The sequence below is a fragment of the Castor canadensis genome, chromosome 9, assembly GCF_047511655.1.
Source record: "Castor canadensis chromosome 9, mCasCan1.hap1v2, whole genome shotgun sequence".
Taxonomy (NCBI): Eukaryota; Metazoa; Chordata; class Mammalia; order Rodentia; family Castoridae; genus Castor; species Castor canadensis.
In genome coordinates this window covers 52,576,304-52,600,636 of record NC_133394.1, presented here as the reverse complement: position 1 = coordinate 52,600,636, position 24,333 = coordinate 52,576,304, and the positions used below count along the sequence as shown (strand labels likewise).

Here is a 24,333-nt window from a genome sequence, read left to right as displayed (position 1 = left end):
TTGAGACAGGGTCTTGCTATATAGCCCAAGCCATCCTTGAGGTCACAGTCCTCCTGTCTGTCTCCTAAGTGCTGGGATGACAGGGATGCACCAACATGCTCTGCTAATCTTATGCTTTTTTTTAAAAAAATGAGAAATGTATTTAGAGGGTAAGTGTCATGAATGCTTTCATGTGTATATGTTCATATTTTTATTTGGTCTTACATAGTAACAAGATGACCATTGTTTGAAATGGGACTCAGGAGACCTAAGAGGTCTGTCTTGACTTTGTTTCATTACTTTATCTCCATCACTGAAACTAAATGGTGCTCAACTGCTCTATTTATAAAATGAAAGACTTGGAATAGAAAATCTTAAGGTTCATTTTTGGTTACAGTCTATTTTAAATCAAGACTTTAATAAGTGAAAGAAAATGCCCATAAATGGCCATGTTTTCTCTGTTAATTTGAAAAATAAAGACATATTTTCTGGAAACTTTAATTTTTTTTATGTAGTACAGAAATCTTACTTGCATTTCTTCAAGCCACAATTTCCAGGGCATATTTATTTTAAAAAACAAAACAAAAACTCTCAAATGCTACTAATTTAACATATACTTTCACTAGATTTTTTTTAATACTTAAAATGATATTGGCATGAGTTGCTATTGAATTCAGAATTTTATAATGCTTCTTATTCCTTAATTAAATGCTTGATTCTTTTCCTTATTAATTTTCCAAATAATAAGTTAGTTCACTAGAATACACAAATGTAATCAGTTTTTTCTAAAAACATCATTTTTAATTCCTGCATTTAAACATAACTGATATTTTTAAAAATTGAATTACTTTGCTCAAACTCTTGAGTCAACATGATTTATAGCTAAGTTTTGTTTTTTCTTCCCGTACTAGAAATCCCAGAGAGACAATGGATTCAGACTATCTCACAGAATAATACCATTCATTTCCTTTATTAAAACTGCAATATTCTGAACCAGTTATTCACTTCTATAAAGCATTCTAATTGGACAGAAGAGCAGTATGTTTGATATTGTTCATCTATTCCTTAAAGTCCTTTAAATTTACTTAAAGAGTAACATATGTATAAAATGTGTCAAACACAGAAAGGGGATCCATTGGTATACTTGGACTTGATTAATTTAGCTCTATGTCTCGAAGTGTAGTACTTTTTTTTTTTTTGCAGACAGAAGGTCCAGGTTCCTTTTATTTATTTATTTATTTATTTATTCTTTTATTTACATGTGCATACATTGTTTGGATCATTTCTCCCAGTGTAGTACTTTTAATCAAACCATGGCTTTATTTCACAAATGGATTCTTTAAGGTCTATATTAAAAAATTGAAAATGCTCTTCATTTTTGAATTTTACAAATGATGTTGTTGTAAAAATAATCCAAACGTTACAGAAAGGAATAAAAGTAGAATAAAAATCAAACCAGCCAGAAATAACACATTTTTAACCTCTTGGTGAAAATTCTGAAGTCCTCTCTCTATGCACAAACATCAACACAGTCATTTTCTTTTTATTTTATTGTTTTTACATTTACTCACATGTGTGTACATTGTTTGGGCCACCTTATCCCACCACCCATTCTGGGAAGCACCTGTTCCACCACTGTATACAATTTTGTTGAAAAGAAAACATAACAAGTAATAAGAAAAACATAGCATTTTTGCTAGTTTGAGATAAAGATAGCTATATGGAGAGATTCCTAGCACTGCTTCCATGCACGTGTATTACAACCCAAATTGGTTCATCTCTACCAGACCTCTTCACTACTTCCTGGTCCCCTTCCCACAGTGGCCTCTGTCAGTTTAAGGTTTCCTTCCCTTTCCCTACTCATCCTGTGTATATTCTCCCTTTAGTGTGTGACCCATGCATTTTTTTGGGTCTATAATCCACATATGAGAGACAACATGTGATTTTTGTCCTTCTGAGCTTGGCTAACTTTGCTTAAGATGATATTCTTCAGTTCCATCCATTTATTTGCAAATGACAAAATTTCATTCTTCTTTGTGACTGAATAAAATTCTACTGTGTATAAATACCACATTTTCTTAATCCATTTGTTGGTAGTGGGGCCTCTTGGCTGTTTCCATAACTTGGCTATTGTGAATAGTGCTGCAGTAAACATGGGTGTCCAGGTGCCTTTGGAATAACCTGAGTAACATTCTTTTGGGTATATCTCTAGGAGTGGTTTTGCTGGATCATATGGCAGATCTATGTTTAGTTTTTTAAGAAGCCTCCATATTGTTTTCCAAAGTGGTTGTACTAGCTTGCATTCATACCACCAGTGTATGTGGGTTCCTTTTCCCTTGCGTCCTTGCCAGCATTTGTTATTGGTGGTGTTTTTTTGCGGGGGTTATAAAGGGAGTTTATTAAAAGTAAATGAAGAGAAATACAAAGGGAATCATGAAGGGGCGCAGGTGAATCTGGAAGCCTGCTCTTAAGGTGTTTTTAAAACATATCCTGTGTTCTTGATGCTTGTTATTCTAGCAGGAATAAGGTAGAATCTTAGTGTGGTTTTGATTTGCATTTCCTTTATGGCAAAGGATGGTGAGCATTTTTTCATGTGTTTTTGGCCATTTGGACTTCTTCCTTTGAGAAAGTTCTGTTTAGTTCAGTTGCCCATTTCTTTATTGGTTCATTGATTTTGGTGAGTTTAGTTTTTTGAGCTCCCTGTATATTCTGGTTATCAGTCCTTTGTCTGATATATATCTCCTCCTCTGTGGATGGCCTCTTCAGTTTAGAGACCATTTCTTTTGTTGTGCAGAAGCTTTTTAATTTCATATAGTACCACTTGTCCATCTTTTCTCTTAGTTGCTAGGCTGCTGGAGTTCTACTGAAGAAGTCCTTGTCTATACCTATTGCTTCCAGAGTATTCCTTGCTCTTTCCTGTACAAGATTTCACATCTGATATTAAGGTCCTTAATCCACTTTGAGTTGATACTAGTACAGGGTGATAGACAGTTTCAGTTTTCTGCAGGTGGATAACCACTTTTCCCAGCAACATTTGTTGAACAGGCTGTCATTTCTCCATTGTGTGTTTTTGGCACCTTTGTCAAAAATAAGGTGGACCTAGGTGTGTAGATTCATAACCAGGTTTTCTGTTCTGTTCCACTGGTCTTCATATCTGTTTTTGTGCCAGTAACCATGCTGTTTTTATTACTACGGCTTTGTAGTATAGTTTGAAGTAGGGTGTTGTGATACCTCCAATGTTGCTGTTTTTGTTCAGTATTGCTTTGGCTATTCATGGTCTTTTATGTTTCCAAATGGACTTTAGGGTAGATTTTTCAACCTCTGTGATGATTGTCATTGGGATTTTGATGGGAATTGCGTTGAACATGTAGATTGCTTTTGGTAGTACAGCCATTTTTACTATGTCGATTCTGCCAATCCATGAGCCTGAGAGATCTTTCCACCTTCTGTAGTCTTATTTGATCTCTTTCTTCAGTGGTTTGTAGTTTTCCTTATAGAGATCATTTACATCCTTTGTTAAGTTTATTCTTAGGTATTTGATTTTTTTGGAGGCTATTGTAAATGGAATTGCTTCCTATATTCTTCCTCAATTTGTTCATTGTTGGTGTATAGAAAGGCTATTGATTTTTTGTAAGTCGATTTTGCATCCTGCTACATTGCTGAAGCTGTTTAGGGTGTCTAAGAGTTTTGGGGTGGAGTTTTTTGGGGTCTTTGTGGTATAGGATCATGTTGTCTGAAAATAGGGATACCTTGACTATTTCTTTACCTATTTGTATGCCTTTATTTCTTCTTCTTGCCTAATTGCTCTGGCTAGGAAATCCAAGACTATGTTGACTAGGAGTGGGGAGAGTAGGCATCCTTGCCTTGTTCCTGAGTTTAGGGGAAATGGTTTCAATTTTTCCGCACTAAGTATGGTGTTGGCTGTAGGTTTGTCATATATAGCCTTTATAATGTTGAGGTACATTCCTTCTATTCCTAGTTTTTTAGAGCTTTTATTATGAAATGGTGTGGAATCTTATCAAAGGCTTTTTCTGCATCTATTGAGATGATAGTGTGGTTTTTGTCTTTGCTTCTATTGATGTTCTGTGTTACGTTTATTGATTTGTATATGTTGAACCAACCCTGCATCCTTGGAATGAACCAGCATAGTCATTCTTGTGTCCAATTCCATGTAAAAAGAATTTTTTTTTTTGGTGTTGAGGATTGAACCCAGGGATTCAGACATGTCAGACAAATGGTCTGCCACTGAGCCACATCCCCAGTCCTTATCATGCTTTCTTATTAAACAGCATATACTGGATGTCTCTCCATGACAATGAGTACTGATCTAAAACACACACACACACACACACACACACACACATTTTTTTGCAGTACTGGGGCTTAAACTCAGGGTCTTCACCTTGAGCCACTCCACCAGCCCTATTTTTGTGAAGGGTTTTTCAAGATAGGGTCTCATGGAACTATTTGCCTGGGGTGGCATCGAACTGCTATCCTCCAGATCTCTGCCTCCTGAGTAGTTAGGATTACAAACATGAGCCACCGGCACCCAGCTGGGATTTTTGATGGCACTGGGATTCGAATTCAGGGCCTCATGCTTGCTAAGCAGGAGCTTAACCATGTGAGCCATGCCTTCAGCCTCTTACAACACAGTTTTTAATGGCTGTGCAGTATTTATGATATTGATCAACCATAATTTCCTTAACCTATTTTTATTGGATACATAAGTTATTTAAATTTTTAACCATTACTAATAGTGCTAAGAGGAATTCAGAAGTATATAAAATACGTTTGTGTCCTTACCCGAGCATTCCTTTAGCAGAAATCTCTCAAGGTGGAGTTGCTAGTATGAGAATGTGCTAGACAATGACTTTTAAAACTCATTTCCTTTATTTTATTTTTGCGAAAACAAAGGACATGTGAATTAATTTGTGGCCAACTATTGTACATAAAAAGATTTTTCTTATCATGTACATGTTACTCATTATTATATTAGCCAATACAGACTTTTCTCTTTTTTGTTATCTTTCTGCAAATGTAGACCTTTTTGGCCGATAAGTAAGTATGAGATCAATTAATCTAGATAATATACTTCCATTTTTAAGCATTGAAACCTTTTGATAGTGATTTGTGACTTTTAAAACATCTTGAAAAGACAACTTTTTATAGAAAAAAAGTTCATGTTTCAATTCTACTACATTTCCAAACTATTTCAGGATAGTATTTTTTCATATATATGATCAGTGTCTTTGAAGCAATGGCCATGAAGGTACTAATGCTTAGGAAATCAGGGTTTGCTGCTTTCCTTGGATTATCAAGACAGATGGTCAGATAAGTGAAAAAAAACTATCAGAAATTAAATTCTGATATCTCTCCTTTGGTATGTATGTGAACACTGGTTGTACACATGATCAAGCTGTGCACAGAAGTATCATTAAGAATTCATTGTAATATTGTTTTCTTTTAACATTATAGGGTCAGTTTCAGGAGAAGGCTCTCCTTTTAGGAAACATCTTTGAAATTTGGGTCTTATGACTGTTTTTAATTTCAATTCACAGATTGATAAAACTTCTATTTGATTTTCAATGAATTTTATATTACTTAGTTTTTTGGTTTTACTGGGGTTTGAACTCAGGCCTTCACAATTGCTAGGCAGTGCTCCACAGCTTAAGCCATGCCTCTAGCTCTTTTTGTCCTGGTTATTTTGGATATAGGGTCTCACTCTTTGCCCACACCTTCCTGGATGGCCAGCCTCCTATTTTATGCTTGGTGCTGTAGCTGGGATGACAGGTGATACCACCAGGCCCCAACATTGGTTGAGATAGGGTCTTGAGAACTTTTTCTTGCCTGGGTTGGCCTCAAAGGGCAATCTTCCCCATCTCAGATTCTCAAGTAACTAGATTACAGGCATGAGCCACTATGCCCAGCTAATTTAGTTGTAATGTTATTTAAAGCTGTCTGACATAGCTGGGTTTTAGATGAAGGAACAAAATAACTCATTTTTTAAAATATGAGACTAGTCTGACACCAAAAGGAGCAGCCACCTTCTGGTCCACTATTCTATTGCCAGCACTGCAGAGGGGGGCCTCAGTCATGCTCAACAGCCTCGCTGGCATCCAGTTCCACAGGAGTGACTTTGAGCTGAGGTATGGGTACATGGCTCATGCATGCTTTCAAACATTCTTCAGACATAAAGAAAAGTAGCTATGGTTATAAATTCACCCTGAGGTATGCCTAATATGAGAGATAAAGCCCTTTTCAGGGTTATGACTCATCCAGAGGGTAAGAGCTGACACACATGTGGACATCTGTCCAGTTTCCATGGTCCTTAGTTGAGTTTTGTGGTGGTAACAGAGCTGCTACTGAATGAACCTTGGCTAAAGTCATGTGCTGGACCCATAGGACTTGATATGTTTGGGGGTGGGTGGAAGAGGAGACCCTGTGATATGAAGATGCTTATTCCTGGCCTTGCCCAGGGACAACCTTTTCCTCCAGTAGAAATGGAGGTGGAAGTTGCAGGAACTATTCTTTGGGAATCTCAGACCATTGCTGTGCCAGAGTCCAGGTGACAATGTGGAACACCACACTGTAAACAGGTGTTCTCTGGTTGTTTCTTCTCATGCATAGCTAGATGTGACATCCTTGGGAAGGCTGGTCAGAAATGTGTGAATGAACTTGTTTTGAGCACAGAGGAGGGGTAGAGGGTGTGCAGCTGCTGCTGGGGCTTCTGAGCTAGCAGACTTTAACTGTTTCTGCCCGGGGACATTGTGATTATGCTTCTATGTGTGTGTACGATTCCCACAACAGGATCTGGGTCTTTATCTCTGACTTTTGCCAGAAGTTGGTGTCCATGTACCAAAGGCTATCTGCAAACTAAAATAATCACAAATGAGATGACAGAAATTACACAATGGCATTTATTGATCACTCACAATGTGTTCCTGATCTCCCCCACTTTTGGAAGAAAGATGGCCTTAATAAAATTTCTCCCCTATTCCCCCTCACTTTTTTTTTTTTTGCAATACTGGGGCTTGATCTCAGGGCTTACACCTTGAGTCACTCCATCAGCCCTTTGTTTGGTTGTTTTTGAGATGAAGTCTCTTGAACTATTTGCCTGGGCTGGCTTTGAACCCTGATCCTCCTGATCTCTGCCTCCTGAGTAGTTAGGATTCCAGGCATGAGTCACCGGCACCCAGCTCCCTTCTTCCCTTTTATTTCTGTTCAGTTTACAGTCTGTGATTTACAATGACCCACAAATCATCAATCCACTTAAAATATGAAAGTTTACCAGTCCCTCCTGGGTTGCTGTGCTTAATCTTGGATCTTATCTTTGCAACAACACATGTTGCTGCTTTTTGCTCTTGTCTTAGCTGAAGATTGCTTCAGGTGCCGAGTTTGACGTGCTGTCTCTCCTAGCTGGCATTGTAACTTCAAATGTTTCCTTTGAACCAGTCAGTTCCTTCTCATGACAGGAAGGTGTGATGAAAGGAAGATGTCGGGGGAGAGCACAAAACAGATGACAGCTTTGCGTTTCCGTTTTTGTGCTGGGATTTTGCTTTTCCTCATCTCCCCTAATTTGCTTCTGACCTTGAATAACCAGTCTACACTCATGTCTAAGAGAGGACTATTGTACCAGAGAGTGTGATTTGTACAGCTTTCAAAATCTCTTGCTTTTCATAAGGACAAATGCTTAGAAATTACTTGTTTAATGGTGTGTGCGCTTGGGGGAGATATGGTGTGCTTACCTTGTCTCATCAGTTTCTGCTACTTGATAGGACAGGCAGGGAAAACCAGTGCACTGACCTCCAAAACAACAACAATAAAAAAATAACTTTTAAGGACTGGTGACTTTAGAGGATTTTTAACCAACTACATTGAGCATTTCATGGGAAATCTACATTATTTAAAAATACTTAGCATGTCGATGGTGGGGGGACAGATGAATGTAGATAACCGTTCTAAGCTAGGTTAAAGGACCATAGCATAATAAATCTTTTTTAAATGTAACTAGTGTTTTTTTTCTCAATCATACTTTATATTTTAGTTCAAGCCAAGTTGTTTTCATAAATTCTTCCTCTATTACAAGTGCTTTATTTTCTAAATTTTTCCAATGCCAATGCATTTGGTGCTTGGTCATATAGTGTTACTTACTTTGATTTTTCTCAAGTGAGGTTTTTATCACCCCACAACTGGTAATCCCTTTAAGGTCAACAAGAATTTCTTTTATCTGATGATTTCTTGCACATAAAAGATCCTCAAGAAATATCAAGAGGTCTATCTTGGAATTTCCAATTTATTCTCTGTCCTTCAGATCTTTTACTACTTGGTACCAGCTTGAATGTATTATGGAGGAAGAAAACATAAGAAAATATTTTTATTTCAGAAAATCTAGGGGCTGTGGATGTAGCTCAGTGGTAGAGTGCTTGCCTAGCATGCACAAGATACTGTGTTCAATCCTCAGCACTGCAAATGAAAGAAAGGAAGGAAGGAAGGAAGGAAGAGAAAGAGAGGAAGGAAGAAAAAGAAAGAGAGAGACTGAAAGGAAGGAAGGAAGAAAGAAAGAGAAGGAAGGAAGGACAGAAGGAAGGATAAATCCAATCAGAGGGAGAATGAAACTTATGTTCGAATTGTCAATGATATCAAGATATCAGCTCATTCTGGGCTATCCCTGATCATGGTTAATTAGGAACTGCCTGCATTATAACTTCTTGAACTATCTCCATTATCCATTAATATGAACCAGTCACAAAGCATTTCTCTGCTCCTTTCTTATAAACTCCAGATGTATGTCTGATATTCATTCAGTATTTATTTCCCCCGCTTCACCATTTGCTTTTCTACTGAATCTTGTCACCTTTTAAGTAGCTGGAGTGGAAATACCAATGTGTTCTTGGTGCCTGATCATTTCATTCTTTCTTTTATTGTTTTATTTTCTTAATGTATGCAAAAATGTTTCCTGGCATGTTCTGATGATAAAATTAAAAACTCCACACTCTTTCTTTGTAGCTTGCATGAAATCTTTGTGCTTGAGTCAAAGGAAAGCTATGCAGGACAGATCACAGAGAAGGTCTTGCCTTCATACCATCTTAAAAAGAGTTAAGAGGGACCTACATTTAGAAACACCTTAGATCATTAATTCTAGGAGCTGAGGAGCTGTGAAGGAAACATTATTTTGTCTACAAGTCCAATTTATTTATTTATTTGCAAGACTGGGGTTAGAACTCAAGGTCATGCACTTACTAGGCAGGCACTCTCTCATTTCAGTCATGCCCCCAGCCGTACATATCCCATTTTTAGCCAAGAACCTTTTTTCCTCCTTCTATGATAGATCTAAATACAATGAGCACATGGACTTATTTAATAGAGAAATTGTCCTTGAGGTATAGACATGAATTAACAGGTTAAGCCAATTGACAAGATTAAGTTTAGGTACAAAATAAATTGGTTGCACAATGACAACAACTGAAATACATGGAAAGCATTAATGAGATCATAAAAACATAGGAGTTTGAAAGAGATCTTAGACAAGCACTCTTCCACTTGAGCTGTGCCTCAATCCTATGTTTTTATTTATTTATTTTTTTAAGATAGAGTATCCCTTACTTGACCAGGCTGACCTTGAACTCACTGTCCTCCAACCTCTTCCTCCCAAGTAGCTGGGTTTACAGGTGTGAGCCTCCCTGATTAGCAGGAAGCAGGAAAAAGACATCTCTTTTGACATAATTTGCCCATATATGAAGGACTTTTTATATCAATAATAGCTACACAACTAATCTTTAAAAAAAATTGTTCTGATCTTGTGACCATTCTTAGTCACCAGTACACAAAGAAAATTTGTCTTTGTATTTAGGTGAAATCTTCCTTCTTATAACTTCTACTTACTCAACAGGTCATTCTTTGTTTTTATTGGTGGCACTGGAGTTTGAACTCAGGGCTTGACACTTGCTAGGCAGATGCTCTCCACTTGAGCCACTCCACCAACATAACTTACTGATTCAAACTCTGCCTTCCTATAACAGCTGTTCAAATAAATATTTTTTTTTCTAAAAATTCTATTCATTCTTTTCCTCTAATACATCTTCTAATGGAACAAATCTACCTTAACGCCTTAGCCCAGACAGTACATCCAAAGTTCTGTGTTTAATAAAATAATGTCAATATCAATAAAATATTACCAATATTATAAAATCAATACACCAGCCAGGAAGTAATTCAGAAAAGTAAGTCTTCAGGGTTTTAGTTGGCCAAGCTCAGTATCAATTAATACTGAGAAGATTCAGCAGTTATAAAAACAATGTCAGACATTATCAGGAAATGAAATGTTTTGCTAAACATGTGGTTACCATTTTTGTTTGTAACTTCAACTTCACTAAAGAATTTTTCTTCATATAATTTTCAAAGTTGGGTCCATAACCTTTAGAAGAGTTATTTCAGGATAAAAATCAATCACACTTCCCATATTTATGGATTGGAACTACTTTTTGGCATCAGTTTCTAATGCTTGTTTTAATTCTGCAATCATATATTCACCATTTGTTTTATGTGAAGTGCTCTGCTAGATTATGGGTTGAATAAGACATTGTTCTTGTTCTTAAGGAACTTAAACATCCACACAACAGGCAGAGGTATAACTACTATACAAGGTGTTAGCTGTAAAGAAAGGAATTTACAATAGATTGTAAAATGCAAATCATGAAGAAATTAATTTTCAAAGTAGCATTAGGGATCAATAAAGAGAAGAGTTAACATTCAAACTAGACCACGATGTCCACACTGGACAGAGATGTTCCAGACCTAGGGAGTAATGTAAACAAGGGTACAGGTACTATGGGAGTACAGATGCCCAACGAATGGCAGGAGGTCTGTGGAGAGGAGAATCTTCTGAAACCGTTTTCAAGTCTGGTGCTTAATAAATACTGGATTAAGCTCAGTGGATTAGGTATTAATACAAAAGTCAGTCAGATAGAATTTGAAATGTCCCTATTGAGCCTTCATTTTTTATATTTGGTTTTCTGTGTGCATGCATAGAAGTTCATTGTTATGTTACTAGGATAACATTTAGATCTCTACATTCATTTTCTGTCATTTGTGTGAAGTCTTTCTGTCAGAGACAAAGAAAAACTCTATGAGGAAGACCGAGATGAAGACCTTGCTACTAAACCATCAGAGAAAAAGTTAAAGAATACTAACATTTAAACCTCTTTAGCTGATTAACTCAGAAGTTGAGAAGAGCCAGGATTTAAAAGTCATTCTCTTTTGCCTCTCAAGTGAGGTCACTAGAAAGATACAAAGAGGGTAAGTGTTTCTGGTAAGTTAAGAAAGGTTTTTTTGAATGAGTGGGTTCACAGTGACAAATACTGCAGGGTTCAAGGACTAGGATGGTAAGAGACCATGCATTTGACACCTCGGAGGGTTTTGGTGAACTTTTCTCAACAAAACAGTAGGAATGGAAGCCACATAGCAGATGGTTGAGAAATACTAGGAATTAGAGGAGCACAAGGGAAGACACAAGTCTGGCTTCTATATTCAAGGTTTGGCAGTTAAGAAAAGAAGGAAAAGATGAGATTGTCAGGGAAATAAGAATCAAGATGGCTCCTAAGGGAGAAGATGGTCCAGTAAAGTGTTTCTAAGAATATTGGAAGGAGAGGGAGAGAGGAAGACTGTATGTCAAAAAGACATAGTAGTTCCTCATATAGAAATCTCAGAAAAGTTGGAAAGAATTAGAGTCCACTGAACTTGGGGCTTAATATGCTTATGTTTATACATAGTTTTTTATTTTGATATTTGGAAGTACTCTTTACATAATGAAAAACATTCAATGTAAAAAAGTTCTACAAAAGGTCAGAAAAACAAATGACTTTTTTCATTACCTGAAAGCCTTCTTAAAGCATTTGAGGAGTAGATCATGAATTTTTAATTTGCTTAATTTTTTTTTTTGGACAAAGGGGCATAGAACTCAATACTTATAATTCTTGGTTCATAGCACATTTTTTGGTGGTACTGGGACTTGAACTCAGGGCCTCATGCTTGCTAGCCAAGTACTCTACTGCTTGAGCTACTCTACCAGTCCTCATAGCACATTTTTAAAGTTATTTTAATAATATTATAAATACATGTAAACCCAATTCTCCAACAAAAACTAAGACAACGCCCTATGTCTTACATTATGGACATTCATCCTCAGTAGATATCATGCTACCTCTTTTCCACTTGAGGTCATCATCTAGAATTTTGTTTCATCAATACTTGCCTTTCTTTTTATATAGTTTTGTTGAGTATTTATTCCAGACAAAGAAGTAGTATTATTCTGGTTATTTTAGCTTTGTAAAAATAAAAAGGGTATCATGCTATATGTAGTCTTTGGAGAAATTTTTCCCACCTAAGACATAATCGCTAGGATTTATCCAATATGTCTGTAACTCTGGTTCATTTGTTTTGTCTGATGTATAATATTCCATTCATTGAATCCCCACAGTTTACTCACTCTTCTCTTGTTGATGGGCACCTGGGCTGCTCTGAGTATTTGTTCTTGTGAACAGTTCTATCAGAACATGTTTTGTGCTATACATGGGAGAAAACTTATTTTAGTGTATACCTACAAACAGAATTGCTGTGTCATGGCTCTGTAAGCAATTAGGTGTAGGAAAAAATGCCAAATTCTTCTAAACTGAAGCATGATTTTGTACTTCCTCCAATAATGTATAAGGGATCCTGCGGCCCAGGATCCCTTCAGGACGTCTTCTCAACACTGGGTGGTAGAATTTTTACCCTTGCATAAAATGGTAACTCATTTTGGCTTTGATTTGAATTTCTATGACCACCAGGTAAGTCGAATATTTCTTCAGGTACTTATTGGGAGTATGTGTTTTCTTTTCTGTGAATTGTCTGTTCATCTCTTAGAATATTTTCCTATTAAATCATCGTGTTCTTATTGATTAGTACAAATTCTTTATATGTTCTTCATATTAAACCTTGTCAGTTATCTATGTAGTGAATGACCTATCAATATCATAACCTGTTTTCGTGTTATTTAAGATTTCTTTTGATCAAAAACAATTTTATTGTAATCAGATTTACCATTGTTTTTCCTTTTATTGTTAATGTTTTTGGACCTTGTTATAGAACTCTTTTACTTATGCCAAGGTCTTAGAAATATATTCTTATATTTACTATAGATCTTTGGGCTTTTAAATTATTATCTTAAAACTTTCCACTGTATCTTACTGCTTATGTTTTATAATGAACTTTTTAACTTTTAAAAAATAATATTGTTCTTTAAATTCTATAGCATTTCTGCTGTGTTTAAAACTTTGTTTTAATCATTGTGGGAATTTAAAGTAATTTTATTTTTAAAATGCATTAAAAAATAACTCTTCAGCTCCAGAGAACTTAACCACTATACCCTCCTGGCTAAATAATGGTATCAGAATTTTGCAACTCAGTAAATGAGAATGTACTGTTTTAATTTTTGAATTCTTCAGCTGTGGCTTTGCTGTTTGGATAAGAGAAGTAGGAAACAATTTAGTCAAAACTGAAACCAGTTTTGTACTAAGTGGATATGTGTGTATACATATGTCTGTGTGTCCTGTCTTATATATGACTTCCAGGCAGCAACACTAATGAAGCATCTCAAGCTGTCAGAATGACTTAGTGTTACTGAACAGACACACCATTACTTGGCTTTCCAAAGAAATATTTAATTATATCAGGAGTCATTTCTCTAGTCCATTCTGAGACAGTGACAAAAAAGTTTCGTGGTAGAAATATTTTGTTATAATGTGAGGAGAATGAAACGATTGCAAAATATTTGGAGAAATAGCTAAATATCCAGTTACTCCATACTAAACTTTTACCTTCTGTCATTTTTCAAATTCAGAAAGTGAGAAGAGTTAGAATTACAGTTTCCCCTTCAAATTTGAGTTCTAGCAGGAAATTTGTTGAAGGGTGCCTGCTGCATGATCTGCCTTGAACAATCTTTCTCATTCAGGTTTTTATGCAAATTTCTTGCATTATAAATGCTATGCTATAAAATTTTCCTAGAAATTGAATGTTCTTTTGTTGAACTTCTGAAAAAAATAACAAAGTAGTCATCATATAATTCTAAACTGCAACCAGATGTCTTAGTATTTGCAGAAATAGAAATGTCTTTTTGACATTTCACATGGGCCCAGGTGTGTATATTTCTATAGTTTGCTTATATATGATAGAGTGTGGTACAGAGAAAACTTTAAACAAACCTACAGATGTATTTAGCTGAGTGGCTTATCCTAGGTAATGTATTTTATTTAATATTTCACAATTTTCTGTTCTTTGGTTGTTGAGACTATGTTCAACTAGAAATGGAAAGAGGTTTATCACTAGAAATAAGTTTGATTTCCTTAAAAGGCTGTTGTTTCTTTTTTCCTTTGCTTCTCTAGAGAATTGGCCATAAACTGGGAATAGTTATCCCGTGACTCATTTGCAGCACTACTTCATATAGCATTCAGATAAAATTATAGAGAAATGGACCCAAATTAACTATGTTAAAACTCCTGTTTTAAAAGGAAATCTATGGAGTACACCCTATTGAACCTATTTTGTAGATAAAATAAGTTGCTCCTTTAAAAAAGAGTTAACCCAAACTTCAGAATTTATATTTGCCTTTTAAACTAGTCTAATTTTTATATTTTTGCCAAATGCATGTGACATATGGTTATGTTAGTGATAACAATTCTAATTCAAGTATTTCAAAGGTAATACAATAACTACTCTAGTTTGCAAATCTGTCAACTTACACATTAAAAAAATATTGTATCAACCAGATTGCACAGGCTAACATTAAGACTACATTAATGAATATATATTTTAAAATTCTAACAGAAATGTGCTTTGCCATGTTTAGCATGGTGCTCCTGATCAGTAGATACTTTTCAGACAATGGCTCACCTGTGCTCAGGTGAGATCTTCAAACATATTCACTGACTGAATGCTCAATACTCACTCACTCGACAGGGCCTCCTTATTGCGTACTTATATTAAGTGAGGAAGAGCAAATATAAGGCACTAGCATGATAGTACTAATACATTATTGCACTCATTCTTCCAGGACTGGATTGAACGTCCTCATCTCTCAAGTTTGTACCACTGCCAGGAACTGATGAGAGTTTAACTTTGAGCTAAAAATCTTTTTGTGATTACTATGCTTAGCCTATTCACTCTTCCTAACTGAATGAGAAAAGTTTATTCATCTGCATATTGACTTTTTAATCTATTTTTGATGCCAACAAATATCAATTAAGGTCTTGCAGTGAATCAAAGTAGGGTTCAGAGATGCAAAGATGAATGCAAGTTGTTTTCTTCCAAAATATCATGTTGTTGCAGAGGAGGCAGATATGTGACCCACTTAAGTATAAGATTCTGTAGTTGTGACTATAGAAACATAGGGTAGAGGACAGTGGAGGCACAAAGGAGGTTGTAGAGCAGTGATCAGAAAGTTTTCTAGAAGACAGAATACATAACCGGAGCCTGAAATACAGGAAGGTATCTGGAAGGGTGGAGGAGAGGATCATGGGAAGTGGTGTAGGCACTTCCTCAGGAAGTAGAAGGTGTAAACCAGCAGAGTCTGTTAAGAATCTCTTGAGTGCAGAAGATTTTTACAGCCAGAGCCCAGTGAGTATCTGTGTGGGACAGCCTGAGCGTGAGAGCAGCATCAGAAGATATAGTTAGGAGTTAGACAGGAGCCACACCATGGAGGGATTTGCAATTCCTACAAGAGGTTGGAATTTAATAAAGGGGCTGGGAACCCATCTGAAATGTTTAATCTTGGAAATAATATGACACAGAGAAAGTATGGGATGGGTAAGAGCTTGAAGGTTGGGAGAGCAGTTGTAAGATTATTGTTCTAGTATAGGGATGAGAGGTAGGAAAAATGACACAGATACTATCCATGCAAAATAATTAGAGCTGGTAGATAAGGTGGCTGGAGAGATGTTGAAAATGGTAAAGGGGAAAGAGGACTCTGGGATGACTTGAAAAATTGAGATTTTTATAGTCTTTTTTAGTTTTGAGAAAGGGTGTCACTATGTAGTCCTGGCTAATCTCAAACTCAGTTCTCCTGCCTTAACCTCCCACATGCTGGAATCACAGGTGTGCATCACCACACCCACATAGAGTCATTCTTTTTATTTTCCTTTTTAAAAAATGATGTATATTAATTGCATAGAATAATAATTTTCATTCTGACATATATACAATGTGCTTTGATCAGATTTACTTCCTCCCTCAGAGTCATTCTTAAAAACAATGGCTGTAGGAGGAAGAACAGGGTGCGAGAAACATGAGGAAATTCCCTGTTGTGTGTATGAAGTATGAGTTTCCTGGAGAACAACCAGAGTTGTAGGCCATTATGCACAAGAACTCAGAGCTTGGGAAAAAGAGAAGGATTTTGAACTTATCTGTACAGCCGGTGGTGAAGTAATTGGAGTGGGTGAGATCACCCATGTAATGGAAAAAAATTTTATCTGAAGATCCAGCTACACATATATTAGAGTCGACACAGGAGTATTTGACACCTACAAAGGGCATAACACCAGGTACTTGTTCTGTCTTGAACTGTGGGCTCTAGGGACGAAATAATCCACCATAGAACAAAGCAAAGGAAATAATTTGCTTAGTCTTTCTCTAAACTGTAATGTAACCATCAAAAAACATCTCTTTGAAGTTTTAGTGTTATATAAGAAAAATGTGTTCCATATTCCAACTTTATTAAAATTGAGCATAGGAACAACTTTGCTGAGGTTGAAATTAATCTTAAAACAAATTAATACTTTTTTTACAATCCTCATGAAATCTTTCTTTTTGTACACCAACCATGTAATAACCAAGCAGCAGGTGGGTGAAAGGGCTTAATAAAATATATCTTCTCTGAGGAGGTGAACTTGTTTAATGTTCACTATATGCATACATGGAATTCGCACAAGGAAATCTCCTTGTATTATTAATGTATGCTAATTCAAAAATTTAAAAAAAGTTTAAAAAAGAATGATTTCCTCTGGCCAGAGAAGATTATTATTAAGGTCTACCTAAGTTCTTTACTTAGTGTCTAAATGTTGATATTCTTAGGATTTCATGGTCAGACCCCAGTCTTCTCACTGTACGTGCCATTCCTTGGACATTATTTTTATTGTCTGAAGTTCTATTACATTATTATGCTCTTGGTGTGTACATGTATACTTTTAACCTGTTTCTTGCCTTCAAATCTTTCCTCTACCTGGCAGCCAATCTGATGTGTAAGCACACATCTGCCCATGCTTCTTCCTTGATTGAAACTCTTTGGTGCTTCTCCATCTCCCCAGTAACAATGCCACAGCACTTTAATTTGGAAAAATAACTCTTAATCAATTATATCATTTCTAACCTTTTATTTTTGTACTACTTGAGCTTCAAGATTCAACAACACCAAATTTCTGATAGTTATGCTTGATATGTTGAAATGGCTGGATGGATAGATAGAATGATAGATAGATAGATCGAGAGATGGATGGATAGACAGACAGACAAAGACATAGATACGTAGATAGTTTAGATAGATTGATTGATTGATAGACTTTTTTCTTTGACATCCTGTCTTCACTTTTACATTTCCGTCAATATGCAACCATTTCCCTCTTCCACTTGGCTAATTTTTGTCACTTTCCCCATATAGCCTGTCTTGGCTTTGAGTTAGTCACCTCCTCTCAGTGTTTTCATAATACTCTGCATATTGCACTCATTGTTTCACAATCATTTGCTTAGGTGACTGCTTCCCTCACTACCCTGGGAACACCCCAGGGTTGGAACTTCATCCTTTTCATGTTCATAACCTTAGTGTGTAGCATAGTCTTATGGAATGGTTAAGTAAATAAAGAAGAAGGGAAGGTCAAAGGCAAACTCACCTAAGAAATGTGTCATTGTACTCAGTGTGACTTTTTAGTCATTGAGTAATATTCCAGTTAACCATGTGCAGATTTGTGTCTCTCAAGTTGTTTTTGTTATTCATCCTTACTACCAAATCCTAATCAGATGCTGTCCAAGGTAAACATCTGTTCAGAATGGCCAGGACTAAATCTCCAAAGAAATCTTTAACTTTTAGAGGAAAAAGAGAATTGGCTTCTTGATCAAAGACCTATTAGTAAATAATCCCTTCTGGAAGTAAAAATGTGAATTGTCTGTGGTGCTCCTTATTTCATTCCTCTAAACATATTTTTCTCTTTGCTTTCTTTGATTGCTAGAAAATTTGGAGGCCAAATTGCACCCTGGCTCCCAGAATTCTCTGAGGAAATACCTGGCTTACTTTCAGTCAGTAGGTATTGCTCTAAACACTTTTTTCCCTTCCTTCCCTCCTTCCTTACCCCCTTTCTTCCTTCCTTCCTTCCTTCTTTTTTCCCTCCCTCCCTTCCTTTCTTCCTTCTTTTCTTTTAAAATAACTCTTATCTACTTACATAGTAATAATATGTACATATTTTCCATACTAAGTGACATACTGTATTCGTTAATGAAATCAAGGAGGATTAAGTCAACATCCTTTTCATTGGAATTAACTCCCAGCATTTTCCTGACGGCTGGTAGTTGTGAACGTAAGGTTATTATAATAGGATAGAGAAATATAAGGTTGTCTTATATTTTAAACTCCTAGGAAAAGGGTCCTGTTTGGGATCCCAGGCAGCTAATAGGCTCAGTCTGTCAAAAATACCCCACATATTACACATATCATCCAAACTCATTGGAATCACTGGCCTTATCCATGAGTATATCTTTAATTATATATCTGCACTAAAAGCATGACATAAATATTCTAAATAAAATAACAGATGCCATGGATATATGATGAACTGTGATATCCAGGTGCCCTGCATGTATTTTTTGGGAAAAAGTCTGTCATAAACACAGTATGGTGGCAGCTTTGGAAAATGGGTGTTTTAACTGTACCTATAAGCAACAGACAGTCTAAGAACCAGGTTATTGACCTTTGAGTTTTCGTCCTAGCTGTAAGTACAGATGAAATTGCTAAATGACTCGTGTCATCTGTCCTAGGATATAGATGCTGGCTTGAGTGCAGTTTAGGAAAAGCCTGCAGCCTGCAAACACATGGAAAGATACACTCTTAACATTGTTGTGGACCTTGTGCTCTCAGCCTCCTGTACTGTCCATATGAAATGATCCTTGCATAAGGAAAAGACAGACATCTCAACAGGCTAAAACAAGCCATGTGGCAACATGTGTTTTTAAAAAGTCTGGAGGGAATTGTTATTCTAAGTTTCAATTAATGCTGATCTCAGCTGCTGTGTAATTTGTATTTCAATACATATGTAGTTGACAGGAGCTGTCTAGATATATCAGATTTTGCACATCTGTCAGTAAATCAAAGATTTAAATATGAAAGGCAGTGCCCAGGTGGCTTGTGTGGGTGTGTAGCATTCCCCAGCAGATTAAGTGCAGATCAATGCAAAGCTACAGACTTATCAAAAAGCAATCCCTTTTGTAACAGGTATACTTTACTCCAGGACTGTGCATGTCTGCAGGAAACTTTTGCCCACTTTTCCTGAACATGGACATCTAGATTTGGCAGAAGAGGGTCATGTAGTATAACTCTAATGAGAAATACAGAACCTTTAATTTTGGCATGGCCTTTAGATGTTGTCATTTGGAATGAAACAAAGCCATGAATTAGTTCTTTAGCAATAATATGCTTCCTAGAGGGTGGACCTATTTCCCATGCATTGGCAATGGAGTAAGCAACAGGGATTCAGAACACAGGAGGCCAGGACCTTAGTCAGTGTTGCTCTTGGGATGTGTGTGCTGGTACTTCCCCCACTTTCCTCTGTCCATCCACGCCTTGCCTTTAGGCACTTGACAGGGCCACCAAGCCTTGTCCTGAGATGTACTGTGCACCTATATAGACATGGAGAAGTTTTCTTTCAGATTATGTCTTCTCTGGCTTAAGTAGAGCTCAGTTCTTAGAAACTGGGCAGTCTGTCTGTCCTGCTGGCATCTCTGCTGTTTTATTTATTATTTAATTAATTAATTTATTTAGAGATACTGGGGATCAAACCCAGGACCTTGCACATGGTAGGCAAGTGCCCTACCACTGCACCACATCACTAGCCCTCTGCTGTTTTAAATGCATAGTTTCCTTTAGGCCACTGGGCAGGGAATATCTCCAGTGCTATTTCTGTCACTCTCACATATAAAAACACAAATATTGTGCATTTGAGATGAATTGCTAACATGTTACTGGATTTGAAAAACTGTTTGAAAATTAGCATCCTAGGCACATAAAACCTAACACACAATCTCTATAGTAGACCAATAACCTGATTCCTGGAGTGAGGGTGATACTCCTTCTCCTTGAATGGAGAACACACAAGGCTGCACTGTTGATTTCTTTGTATTTTATAATGCAGTGCTTTGCTAGAATTTGCATTTGCACTGTAATTATTTTGGTGGAGGGCACCAAGAAATATAAAATATTATCATCATACCAGTGCCATAAAAATGAAAAGATGTGTACTGGGCATTAGGACGGGAAACATTACTTTTTAAAATTTAACACTTTTATGAGCATATATTAGTTGTATAGGAAGTTTCATTGTGACATTTCCATATATGCTTGCAATGTACCTAGGTTGGGGTTGTCCATACCATCAATCTCTCTCCTACCCTCCCTCCCTACTTAAAATGATTTCACAGGGTTCATTGATCTATTTTCAAACAAGTACACAAAGTACATCAACCATATTCAACCTCCTTTACCCTCTCCATTCATCCTCATCCTCCCACTATTACCCACCCCTAACAGAACCTGTTTTATAACCCTGTCCTTCATTTTAAAGTGTATATTCATTGTTCAAAGAGTTTTCACCATGGTGTTTCACCAGTGAATATATTATAATTGAATCAGTCTAATCTCCTTTTTTTTAATTCTCCTTAACCTTCCCCCACCCTCTATTGGTCAACAGCTTCCAGTGCATTTCATCGTGCAATCTTACTATACAGATGTAATATATTTCGATATTGTTCACTCTCTTTCTTTTTTCCTCTCCTTCCTCTCTCTAGTCCCACAGGATGGGAAAAGTTCTTGATGTAGGAAAAGAACCAAAAATAAAATATTACTTAATTGCCTGGAGTTAGTAACTTGTGCAGTCCTTCAGGAGTGATATACTACTTGGACTCACCACTGGTAGTACGCCAACATCAAACTGTTGGACTGAAAAGCTCAGCTTCCTCAGAAATAACTCATTGACATTTTTTTCCTTCCACAAATCCCACTCTGGTTACTGCATTTTTTTTGCTAGTCAGTTTATTATAATTTCTATATCTCAGTCTTTGTACTTTAACACAGAACCCTGGTATTCAGGATTTGTAAACTTTGTTGTTTTTTTCTTGTCCATTAAAGCTATTCTGTGAGGATAGAGGCTTAAAATTTTTGAACTCCACAGCTTTCTCATAGCAATTTTCATTACTTTTAAGTTCATTAAAACCTAGCCCTAATGGTGGTGAGAACTTTTAAGACATGGTGACTAGTCAGAGGGCTTTAAGTAATCGGAGGTGTGCCCTTGAAGGCGATAGCAGCACCCTAGCCTCTTCCTTTACCGCTTTTTGCTTCCTGGCCATGAGGTAAACAGTTTTACTCCATCATGTACTCTTGCCATGATGTACTGCCTTGCCACAGGCCCAGATGTAATAGGGGCAACCGATAAAGGACTGAAATCTCCAAGCTTATGAGATGGAGGAAGGAAGATCCTATGTTCAAGGCCAGTCTCAGCTACCTAAGAAGACCTTGTCTCAAAAAATCAAAAGCTAAGGATGTAGCTTAGGGGTTGAGTGCTTGCCTAACATGCACAAAGCCTTGTGTTTGATCCCCAGCATGGGGGAAGTAAAAGAAATTTATTTGCATAATTCTTGAACACTCATGGGGAGGGGAAAAATACTGCTTTTTAATATGTGTTGGAGTTTCTGGAAAGCTCCTGGAGCCATGGAATACCACAAGGATATGTATTATGGCAGCTGCCTTAGGGCATGGGTAAGAAATGTTGGGATAACTCAGTGGGAAGTTTTGCTGATCTGTTAGAGGTGGGAGAAGAAATAATAAAAGTGACCAAAGGAACATTTCTTTCTGCTTTGGTTAAGAGTGATGGCACATTATCAAAAAGGAAGCTAGTGCCACTGGAATTGTATGGTGCAGGTCTGTGTAACACACAGTGTCCCTGGCAGCCAGGGTGCAATTTGGCCTCCAAATTTTCTAGCAATCAAAGCAAAAGAAAAATATAATCATTTAGAAGAGGGACATTGTTAAATGCTGTAATAAAATAAAAAACTGCTGTCATAAAATGTAACAAATATAAATTATGATCATATGTCAAATGTGCTTTTTCTTAGAAGAGCAGGATGTTGTCCAGCTCTCCTAAGTCTGCCGAAACCCCATGGTGAAGAGACAAGTCCATTCCTCCAGAGCTTTTCATCCACACAGAGTGAGGATGCTTACGCCCCACAATGGGTCTTACTTTACTGACTGCCTGGACCCTGGAGCAGCATTGTTACCCTTTGTTAGCACCTCCCGGGAGCACCCCTTTCCATAGATAGAGGCTGATTTCTTAGAGTCTCACTCAGGGACCCATGCTGTCCTTCATCACTCACTCTCTTTCTAGAGTTTTCTCCTTCTCAGTAAACCCCAAATCCTTATATAAAGGGTTAATTAATTCCCTTGGTCAATCTTACTAGTTGCACAATATGGACAGCCTTGCTTGACCCTTGCCCAGGTGTTGGGCAGAAAAACAAGATGAAATTCCTGCCAAAGGTAGTTTCTGCTTTAGAAAAAAACTCTCAAATTTGCCATTATTTGGGTATTTACCCATTATTTCCTACCTAGTAGCTGTGCTGCTGAATTCTTTTTATTTATATTATTGACAAGACATCAGAAAGGACCCTAAAGATCGCCTTGACTAGTCATGTTCTTGGGTTGATGTGGAAACTGAGGTTCCTGAAAGTAACATGAATTATTCAAAACTGTACAACCAGACAGAATCTGAGCTGGGTCTAGAATTCAAGTCTCCTGATTCTAGACAAGTATTTCTTCTGCGACCATGCTTCTTTCCAGAGATCTTTTGAAATCGCAGGACAGAGATGGTGGGAGTGGGGAAGCTTAGCTTTCGAAACATTAATCCTCTCTACTAGAAAAATACAATTGTCAAAAAGCTCTCTTTGGGCTAGACACTCAAGCCTGTAATCCTAGCTATTTGGGAGTCAGAGATTGGGAGGATCATGGTTTGAGGCCAGTCCAGGCAAAAGTTTAAAAGTCCCCATCTTAGCCAATTGCTATGTGATGTGTGCCTGTCATCCAAGCTACACAGGGAGAATCCTAGATCAGACCTCCCCAGGCATAAAGCGGGACCCTATTTCAATAATAACCAAAGCAAAAAGGGCTGGCAGTGTGACTGAAGTGGTACAGTGCCTGCCTTGCTGTTTCTTCTCACTATACAGCTGTAGAATAGTAGTACATTTTACCTCTATGAATGTAGAAACTTGAATTCGCTTTATGCATTACTGTGCAGTAAAAAGACTGCTTTTAGTGCTATTATTCTAGAGCTTATCTTTTCTCTAAAATTGACTGAAAAGATATAACCAGAACAGCAGAATTTCGGAGAGTAAGGTGTGTCTAATGTTCTGTAGAACAGACTGCAGATCTAACCTTTGTTATATATCCAATTACTGGAGATGATGGATAGATGGATAGATAGATAGATAGATAGATAGATAGATAGAAAGGAAGATAGACAGAATGAACTTCGATTTTTGGAAAATTCATCTGTGTGATTGACTTTGGGAAAAGGGATCTTGCTTGCATATGCTGTGCTAGCATTGTACAGGAAACTGTATTGACCTAGAGATATTAAACTTCTCCTCACTCCTGACTTTATAACTCACTGTACTCATCTGTGTGATTGACTTTGGGAAAAGGGATCTTGCTTACATATGCTGTGCTAGCATTGTACAGGAAACTGTATTGACCTAGAGATATTAAACTTCTCCTCACTCCTGACTTTATAACTCACTGTACTAAATATGTGCATCTGTGCATATATTTCTTGGAGCTTATCCTGGGTGGAGGAGGATGTCTTGCAGCAGGCCCAGGCTCTACAGAAGCCAGGCCCATTGGCTCCCATGATGGTAGGTTTGCTAGGCAACCCAGAGGGAGTTCCAAACAAGCCCTGAAGTTCCTGCCTGGCCTGCTGCCATTCCCCAAGAAGGCAAGTAGGCACAATAAATTAGAACTGGACAGTAATAGCTGATGTGTTACCCTGAAAGAAGTGTTGATATTTTATGGTAAGAGGTTTGTTT

General features: G+C 37.1%; 1 protein-coding gene across 2 annotated transcripts in view; it reads left to right on the top strand.

Annotated features, from left to right (window-relative positions):
• Synpo2 (synaptopodin 2) overlaps positions 1–24,333 on the top strand; it is a 187,043-nt gene that overhangs the window by 22,325 nt on the left and 140,385 nt on the right. Inside the window, exon 1 of one of the 2 annotated variants that reach the window (XM_074041626.1) lies at positions 11,115–11,274. The exons of the other annotated variant lie outside the window; for it this stretch is intronic. The gene's annotated coding sequence lies outside the window, so the exon portion shown is untranslated. Of the gene's footprint in view, positions 1–11,114; positions 11,275–24,333 lie in introns of those variants that run through there. 2 annotated transcript variants of the gene reach the window in all.